At 48.8% G+C, this 9,295-nt stretch overlaps 1 long non-coding RNA gene across 1 annotated transcript; it reads right to left on the bottom strand.

Annotated features, from left to right (window-relative positions):
- Positions 1–1,637: 1,637 nt before the first annotated feature.
- On the bottom strand, positions 1,638–4,308 carry LOC131495800 (uncharacterized). The gene is made up of 4 exons (XR_009254127.1): positions 4,123–4,308; positions 3,795–3,872; positions 2,738–2,833; positions 1,638–2,569 (listed from the first exon to the last, which is right to left on the bottom strand). It is a non-coding gene; the product is annotated as an uncharacterized LOC131495800 (long non-coding RNA).
- Positions 4,309–9,295: the final 4,987 nt, after the last annotated feature.

The following is a 9,295-nucleotide window of genomic DNA, read 5'->3' as shown; positions in this document are numbered from 1 at the left end:
TTACCTTCCCCTGCCGGTGTCACAGGCGGAAGAGGTGTGACATGAAAACACAAGAGCACCACACAAATAAATCGTCTTAGGATGGCTGAGCCCCTGACTGAAAAAGATTAAGACTTCTATTGACTCAGGTAGGTGGAGACAACTGAATGCCAACATATTCTGAAAAGCTGAGTAACACTCCTCTGCAAAGGTCTGGACTATGCCAAAGAAGACTGAGTCAGAGACCAAGTCTTCTATCACACTTCAGCCCGAGGGCCCAGGGCGGTTGCCCTCCCGTCTGGTTTTGTAAAGACAGTTCTTCTTATTTTTTTTTTTTTTTTAATTTTGAGATGGGGGGCAGGGGCAGAGGGAGAGGGAGAGAGAGAGAATCCCAAGCAGGCTTCATGCCCAGCACAGAGCCCGACATGGGGCTCAGTCCCAACATAGTGAGATCACAACCTGAGCCAGAATCAAGAGTCGGACACTCGACCAAATGAGCCACCAAGACTTCCCCGTAAGGACAGTTCTACGAGAGTCAGCCACGCTCACTCTTCTGCGTGTCCCCTATGGCAGCTTTCATGGGAGAACCACAAAACGGGGTTGTCATGGACACAATATGGCCCACAAAGCCTAAAACATCCCCTATCTGGACTTTTACAGAAAAATAATTTGTCAACCTATGCTCCATTGAATAACTTGTTTCCCTCTGTCACAAACACCCATTGGTAGGAGTTACACTGTGGCCCTAGAGCCGTTACAACTGAGACTGAAATAATCCTGAAGGTTGGAAATAAGAGGCCTCCCTTTGGATTGTGTCTGGCTTATTACTGCTCAGCCCTGACGGAAATTGTAGATCAAAATAGGGCTTCAAGATCAATCTGACGGTTTTAAAATGTGGGGAGACAAAGTGAAGGGGGCCAGGGCCATCCTGAGGGTTCCAGTCCCTGGCTGGCCACCAGTTTGGTGTATGACGGGGGCAATCGCTTCCCATCCCTCGAGCAGTGACTCCACTTGCAAATAAGGTAACATTCACTGGACACCCGGAGAACTCCTTCTACAGGGAACCCACCCACCTGGACGTGGGCATTTGGGGCGAGATCATGTCTAAGATGCCTTTCCACCTTTCGGCTCTAGTTAAAATGTTCAGTGGTAACTGAGGTCTTGGAGACGGCCCCGTGTGGAGCACTGAGTGGTGAACATTCTCGGGGCATCCTCACTTTTGCCATGTTTCCGTGACATTCACCATCGTGCTAACTCATCATACCTCCTTCCTTCCAAACAGAAGCCTCATTAGTGTAGGTCCCTCACCAGAGGGAAAGGAGGCGCTGGACGGCTCCACACGGGCCCTTCCACTTGGGTTACATAACTGGAGAACGGCCGTGCAGATGGGCCTTGGGGATCATGCCATTTCCCACTGGTGTGAGCATGAGTTTTCCACCCTGAACCTTCACCAGCAGACACAGCAAGGGAGGCTTTCTCTCTAGAGCAACTAGCCCATGTGGCAAAAGGACCTTAAAAGGTGCTGCCAACAGTCTCGAGATAATTGGGACCTGGCAGCAAGTAAGTCCTGTGGAATCAAGACCACTTTTCATTATCCCAGAGCCCCAGAGTGAGGACCGCCTTCCAGAAGCTCAGAATCCAAGCCTGCTGATCCCGCCTGCGGAGAGCCCGTCATCCTGGACTACGTGCCCCTCGCTCCTCTCCCGTAAGACCCATTCAGGGCAGGGACCCCGGCTGGCGACACGGAGCCTCGTGGACCGTGGGCACATAACACCCAGATGAGACCGGCAGCTGATGGCTTGGCATTCGGGTCAGTGGCTGCCGGGCACAGCTCTCCCCCCACCGCCTGATTTCTATCTGGAAGCATCCCAGCCCAAACATGGGACAAAAGTTCCCTCTGACAAGCCCATTCCGGGTTCCAAAGTATGTTTTTATGTTTGTTGGCAAATAGAACTGTCACCAGCAACAATAACAACACTGTTTCCCTTCGACTGAAGCTACTTCATTTCTTCCCATTTGTTCCAGGGCTGGCGCTGGACAGATGAATAATGTAGGCTCGGCGGCTGGCCCAAGTCCTGACCTCGTGCCTCGAAAAGCAAACACAGTGGTGAAAATGGAGAGACTTGTTTGTTTGAACTCTCCCTGCCTGACTTAAAAGAGAAAAAGAAAAGAAAGAAAAGGGAAAACAAACCTCCCACCACCTCATTTCATCAACGTGGACACTGAAGTTTTATTGTTTTGTTTTGTTTTTCTTTTTTTGTTTTCGTTTCTCACGTTGTGAAGCGAGGAACGACAGCCCCCTACTGGCGCGAGGAATGGAGCCCTCGGTGGTCGGGGCGACCCTGCCATCTCGTGGCCGCGGGTGGGATGTGCACCCGCGGGGAAACTCCAACCTCTGAGCATCGTGGAACACAGGTTGTTTGGAGGATTCTCCGAAGTGTGCAGGGAGGGGTTTCAGTGAAGACATCTCAGGGAAATGGAGTGGAGTCTTTGGAGGGAAACAGAGGCGGATTTGGAGTCAAGATGTCGGTTCTCTATCTCAATGCCGGGCAACTCCCGGTGACGTCACGCTTGAGCAGATGATCTTGTTCTTTAATTTTTTTTTTTAATGTTTATTTATTTTTGACAGAGAGAGAGAGAGAGAGAGAGACAGAGCATGAGCAGGGGAGGGGCAGAGAGAGAGAGGGAGACACAGAATCGGAAGCAGGCTCCGGGCCCGAGCCGTCAGCACAGAGCCCGACGCCGGGTTCGAACTCACGGACCGCGAGATCACGACCTGAAGCCCAAGTTGGACGCTCAACGGACTGGGCCCCCCAGGCGCCCCGATCTTGTTCTTATGAACCTGTTTCCTCATCTGTAAAATGGACATCATAATACACGTTTGATTCTTAGAGTTTTATGAAGCTTAAGTAAGATGATGCGTGTAGAGTGACTCGTAAACTTTATTACACGAATACACATAAATATATTAAAAATCCCTGAAGACATGGATTCTGGCATCACACTTGGTAAAACTTTTTCAGAGACCCCGAAGCTGTTTGCCTGCCTAACCCTATAAGGATAAAGTCCTAGCTTTACGATGAGAAGAGTAAAGGGCTTCACTCTGCCTCATGCTTTCCTAAATGCACACACTGTCAAATTCTCTGAAGTAAATCCAGGTTGTCTGACCTTTCTTCGTAGGGCCGGTGAGTGGACGATGAGGAATGTAGATGAGGCTTTGGAGGTTAAGCTTTGCTTACATACAAAGTGCCCATTAACGTTGAGGCTTGGGTACTTGGCCACCTCGTCTCCTCTTAAAAGCCTGAGCCAGACACAACAGCTACACAAGCACTCTTACGATGTCTAAGCCGCATCGTGCAGACACAAGATGACTCATCAAACACAAGAGGGCTTTGGCCACTGCTTCTGTGCAGTCGTTTGGAGTAAACCAAGAACTTCTGGGGTCTAGCTCTGGACTTGGTGAACAAAGCCACGTGTGTGGTCCTCACCTGGCACTAAGTTGCATTCCTGCCTGGGTTAGCAGGCCAGCCAGTGCTTGGTCGACTGATCACATCTCCAGGGCAAAACCCGTTTGAGCCTGGAGGTCTCCGACTCAGGGCTGGCCCTTTCAGGGCCCTCCAGTTATGGCTTATCCCTTGTCTCACTGACAGGAGGCAGGCTTAGGGTACATTTGGCGGCAGGATAGATAGTTTTGCAAGGAGAAAATAGCACACCAGCCAAGGGACAGCAAATCCTTGGGCAAGCGGTGAAGAACTATGACTCAGATTTCCAGGCCGTCTGCCCCCCAGGCTAGGCTCTGTTACCTCCTTGCTCACCTGTTTCCAAGTTGGGTTCACCCAGGCCAGGAAGCCACCTTTAGAATCGTGAATGTCACCGGTGAGCCTGTGTTGTAGCTGGAGAAGGACACAGAAGAGGGAAACAGGCTGTGTCTCTGGGAAGGTCCTGTGTCAGATCTGGGGCTGGTGGGGGAGGGGTGGAAGGCAAGGTCGTGCCCTGCCCTGCAGAAAGAGTGTGTCCCTCCAACCCCTCGGAGACGACATGCCAGAACTCCAAAACCGGAGAAGGCACTTATTCCCACCCCAACTAACTCTTATTGGGCTGCCCCAGAATCTTCCAGAGAGAACAACCCCCGCCTCAGGCCACCTCTGAAAATAGGTGGTTCTTCCTCCTCTGGTCACCGGGAGATGGACAGCAGCCAGACTCTTCCCCACAGGAGGGTACAAGAGGGGGAGGCTTTTCTTCAGAACTTTTCTATCCCTGATCAATTATTTACATTAGCCAAATGAGAGTAGGAATTCAAGGTGTGGTGGCCGGACTTTCAGAGCTGAAGTGCAGTGTGACCCGACAAGGCAGAGGTGATTGTAGGCACAATAGGACAAAAGTATTCACTTCCTGTGATGTGTCATAAAGGGAAACTTAGAGCATCAGGGTTCAAGAGGGAGCCCCGTGGCCAAGGGTTTAAATATAAACCAATGAATTAATTTACTTGGATGAACACACTTACTTTTAGGATAACTATTTGGATTTATTTAGGATACACTGCTTAATAGAACCCAGTAGTGAAAATACCTATCTTATGCATCAGACTTCACAAAAGTTTAAGAAGCAGTAGAGAAAATATATTAAAAGTTGGCCGCGTGGGGGCGCCTGGGTGGTTCAGTTGGTTAAGCGTCTGACTTCGGCTCAGGTCACGATCTCAAGGTTCAGGAGTTTGAGGCCTGCGTCAGGCTGACAGCTCAGAGCCTGGAGCCTGCTTCGGATTCTGTGTCTCCCTCTCTCTCTCTCTGCCCCTCCTCTGCTTGTGTCCTCTCTCTCTCTCTCTCTCTCTCAAAAATAAATAAACATTAAAAAACCTTTTTTTTAACTTGGCCATGTGTTATGTGTTATACAAGACATACGAAGATTTTGCTGGCTTTTGTCCCTGGTTGCTGGGAGGGGGCCCCCACACCCTTGGAATTTCTGCAGTTGTAAGACTGTCTTGTTATTCATGGCGGGCCCTTCAGACCACACCTGAGTTGACGTTAACATGGGGACTCTTGGTGGGTTCCTAAACAGTTTCAGGATAGGCGCTGGCCATGCTGGAAAGACCAGCCATGTGATTAGAAAGCGGGGGATTTGAGTCACGTGATGTCAGCCCAGCCTCTGGGGAGGGGAGATTGTGTTCAATCACCGCGGCCAATGATTCAGTTAATCTTGCCTGTATTGCTAAACCCCAGTAAAAACTGTGGACACCAAAACTTGAGTGAGCTTCCCTGGTGAGTAATCATATACCGACCACCATAACACATCCTGAAGATACCAGAGCTTCCCATTCGGGACCCTCCCAGGTTCCTGCCCTGGCATCCATTTCTTCATCTGGCTAGTCCTGATATGTATCCTTTACAATGAAACTAAATCATGCATGTAGCATTTCCCTGAGTTCTGGGAGTCACTGCAGCAAATGATGGAACCTGAGTAAGTAGTGGGAACCAACGTTTTAGCCAGTTGATGAGAAGTGCAGGAAATCTCCAAGCCCACGGCTGGTATCTAGAGTGAGGGAAGTCTGGTGGACCAGGGTGCCTTCATTTGAAATTTGATCCAACTCTGGATAGTTGGTGGCAGACCTGCACCGCGCTATGAAACGAATCATATAGAAGCCCTGGGGAAATTCACAAATGGTGCACTCGTCTGGGCATTATGTTTGTTCACGAATTTGCTTCCCACACATCCGAGAGGCGATCAGTCACATGTGTTGGTTGAATGAATGAGTTAATTATGGCACAGGGAGCTCTCTGCCCACTGTCTCAGCCTGGGGTGTGGATCCTGCCTCACCTGACCCGCTCAAATCAGCCACAACCCCACCTACACCCTGCTAAGTGTCCTTTGCATGCTGGAGCTTATGAGTGCCTTGGGGAGAGTCTGTCTGTCTATCTCCCTTCACCTTGATAACCAAATCCCACCTACACGAACCATCGTTTGCTTGTTTTCACCCACGATATGGGCCAGGAGAAGAACCAAGTGGGACTTCACACCAGGATGCAAAACAAATACCAATACAAAGCTAGACTCCTAGGAAGAGGAATCTGACAGTCATGTTTGAAGAGACTTCATCCGAACTGGAAGGTTGTTGGTTTTTATAATTGAGACATAACCGACATGTAACATTATATTAGTTTTAGGTATACAACATAATGATTAAATATATGTACATATTAGGAAATAGTGACCAGAATTAGTTTAGTCAACACCCGTCACCACACATAGTTACGAATTTTTTCTTTGGTGAGAACTGTTATGATCTACTCTCTCAGCAACTCAGCAACTTTCAAATGTGCAAGGTTATTAACTGTAGTCGCCATGCTGTATATTACGGCCCCAGACCTTACTCATCTTATACAGGAAGTCTGTATCTTTTTTTTTTTTTTAATTTTTTTTTCAACGTTTTTTATTTATTTTTGGGACAGAGAGAGACAGAGCATGAACGGGGGAGGGTCAGAGAGAGAGGGAGACACAGAATCGTTAACAGGCTCCAGGCTCCGAGCCATCAGCCCAGAGCCCGGCTCGAACTCACATACCGTGAGATCGTGACCTGGCTGAAGTCAGACGCTTAACCGACTGCGCCACCCAGGCGCCCCAGGAAGTCTGTGTCTTTTGACTCCCTTTATCCGTTTTGCCCATCCCCCACCCCCTGCCTCTGGCGTCCACCAATTTGTTCTCTGTATCTACGAGTTTGGCTTTTTTTTAGATTCCACATAGAAGAGAGATCATACGGTATTTCCCTTTTTCCATCTCGTTTATTTTACTGAGCATAATACCCTTAAGGTCCATCTGTGTGGTCAGATAGCAGGATTTCCTTCTTTTTATGGCTAAATAATATTCCATTCTGTGTGTGCACGTGTATGTGTATGTATACACCACATTTTCTTTATGCATTCATCCACTGATGGACAATTAGGTTGTTTCTACATCTTGGCTCTTGTGAATAAAGGTGAAGAAAACATGGTATCTTTTGCAAGTAGTTTTCCTCTCCTTCAGATAAATATCCAGTGGCAGAATGACTGGATCATATGACAATTCTATTTTTAGTTTTTGGAGGAACCTCCATACTGAGTTCCCTAGTGGCTACAACCAACTGGCATTCCCACCAACGGTACACGTGGGTTCCTTTTCCTCCACACCCTCACTGGCCCTTGTTAGTTCTTGTCTTTCTGCTACTAGCCATTCTGACAGGTGTGAGGTGAAATCTCATTGTGGTTTTGACTTGGCGTTTCCCCGATGGCTGGTGATGTTGAGCATCTGTTCATGTGACCTGTACGGCCCGGACACTTGTTTCTGATAACTGCCAGAACGTATGCCTCATCTCCCTGCCCGCTCACAAATCCCTAAACCTTCTAGAAAAGACAGTCTTAAAATCGTGAGGGCACAGGAGACCCAGAAGGGCCGCTCTTAATGATCCGGACATGTTGTCAAATCCTCAGAAACCAGAAGGCAGGCAGGGATGGGACGAGAGGACCAGCAAGCAGTGATACTGCTAATAGGCCAGGGGGAGGGCAGAGATGTGCAAAAGGAGAGGCGGCTGGGGGCCGGTGCTGTGACTGGTTTAGGAGCACCTGGGTGGGCTGGTGAGTGGGGACACCTATCTGCTTGAGAAGCAAGTTCCCTGAAAAAGGGGGAGTCCCTCAAGCTGATGTGCCCCCTCCTCCCTGCCTCCCACAGGAGGGGGGCTATCGTGTTCAGCGGCAGGCCAAGGGGAAATCTTGAGTGTGACCGTGAACCCACCACCAGGCAACACCGGCTGCTTGAGGAAAAACCAATCCGGTGAAAAAGAGACACCAAAGTCAACGGACAGAACATACTCATGGACTCCAGGGCAGCAGGTGAAGGGGGAGGGGGCTGCAGAAGAGTCTCACGGGCTGGGTGACTGAACGACGGGCTGGGTGCTGTTGGAGGCAGGAAAAGCCCTGGGTAACTGGTAACTCCCATGTTTGCACACAACCTGTCCTGCCCTCCCCAGGTGGGCTCCTTTTCCATTCCCTCTCTTGACCTCAGAAGCCTCCCATCCTCAGGACCTGCAGGCGCCATGCTTCCTTCCTGGATGGAGTCCCCATCCTGTGTCTTTTTTCCTCCTGGGATTTGAGCTGTGACTTGTTGGGCCCCAGCCTCCCAATGTCTTTTTTCCTTCAAAGACTTTTTGCTGCTCTTGTGGGGCCTCTCATGTCTGGAACACATTCAAACCTGATAACTACTTTCTGAATTGATGGACCCAGCAGAAGGCACAGAAGTGTCCCCCCGCCCCAACCCCCTGGGCTCTGGCCCTGCTCACAGGATCTCTGGAACTTTCATTCTGTCAGCCTTCACCATCCAGGAGCTGAGTGACTGAATTCATGCTTTTCTAGATACTCATTTTTAGTTGTTAAGCTTAGTATGATATGTATTCATATTTCATATCTACTCTAGTACATACATCAGTCATGGAATTCGACTTCTAGAAGGATCTAAAAATGGTTCTAGGGCTGGAATAATGAGTGGTTCTTCTAGAGATAGGAGCTGACATACACCAGGAACATGACATATGGTTAGGTCCCCTGGGCAAGGCAGGGTGGGAGGGTAGGAGGGTACGGGGGTGGTTAAGGCAAAGACCAAAGTCTTCTGACTTTCAGTCTTCTAGATCATTCTAATGAGTGATTCTCAGGTGGTTAGGCAAATGTAACTCCCAGGCCTAGGCCCTAGCGCTAAGTCAGCTGTTCACATTAAAACAGTTAATCTGGAGGGGTGCCTGGATGGCTCAGTCAGTTAAGCATCTGACTTTGAACTCAGCTCAGGTCATGATCTCATGGTTTATAAGATCAAGCCCCACATCGGGCTCAGCACTAACAGAGCAGAGCCTGCTTAGGATTCTCTCTCTCCCTCTCTCTCTGCCCCTCTCCCACTTATGTAGGCATGTAAGCTCTCTCTCTCTCTCCCCCTCTCTGTCTCTCAAATGGATAAATAAACTTAAAAAAATTTTTAAATAAAAAAATACAAAATGGTTAGTCTGCAGTCTGGCAATGAAACAAATAATTGTACTGCCACATGTATTCTTATCCCACATCTAATTCTCGACTTTAAACACCGTTCAATATCTAGGGTTCATGTTGTTCAATCCCACAATTTTCCTGCTACACTACCATTTCTTCTAAGTGTGAAAATTAAGGGCACCAGAATTCCTCTTAAGGACCGGAACTGTCTTTGTCGAGAAAAAGAAAATACCTTGATTAGTGCCTGAGTAGAATATGAGCCTCCCTCTAAAGGGCCTGCGTATCAGGTGGCCTCATACCTTTCAAGGACAAGGCTGTAT

This window comes from Neofelis nebulosa, chromosome 15, assembly GCF_028018385.1.
Source record: "Neofelis nebulosa isolate mNeoNeb1 chromosome 15, mNeoNeb1.pri, whole genome shotgun sequence".
NCBI classification, from domain to species: Eukaryota; Metazoa; Chordata; class Mammalia; order Carnivora; family Felidae; genus Neofelis; species Neofelis nebulosa.
Note: the sequence above shows the minus strand (reverse complement) of the source record. Positions and strands in the feature narration are given on the sequence as shown.